Source organism: Wasmannia auropunctata, unplaced genomic scaffold, assembly GCF_000956235.1.
Source record: "Wasmannia auropunctata unplaced genomic scaffold, wasmannia.A_1.0 LD336106.1, whole genome shotgun sequence".
NCBI lineage: Eukaryota > Metazoa > Arthropoda > Insecta > Hymenoptera > Formicidae > Wasmannia > Wasmannia auropunctata.
In genome coordinates, this window is record NW_012026784.1 from 10,225,298 (window position 1) to 10,225,849 (window position 552).

A 552-nucleotide genomic window follows, 5' to 3' on the forward strand; every position below is an offset into this window, starting at 1 on the left:
GATCATAAACATCATCTGGGTCAATAATCCGTGCCTTACTAATTCAATCACTTCGTTGTCCATACCACTATCGTTACTTGAGTCATCTGAAAAATCTTCTTCTATTTCCATCAATTCTTGGTCACCTTCCTCACGCGCTACTTCTACCTCCATGTAATCGTCGGGTGGTATCATTTCTTCAATGTTCATTATACCGAGAGACGAACATTTTCACAATCACTTGTTTGCATTAAATCTCACCACTGACGAGTGTGTCAAAATCTTTACAATATATATGCCGAAACTAATGGGTGTGGCCTATTTTTCGCAAATGTTGCAGATATCGTTTGATTTCGCGACGTGATCTCGCTACCGTACATTGGCGCTAGATCAAAATGCTTAATTGCATTTTTAACTTGCGTTCGATGACCGTGAGACATTTAGATTGAAAGAATATTATATTACGCGAATCTAATGTATCACAGCAGCCGTACATCGGCGCTTGTGCAAAAATGCTAAAATGCATTTTAACACGTTCGGTGATCTCACCAATATTTTGATTGTACTAGAAAA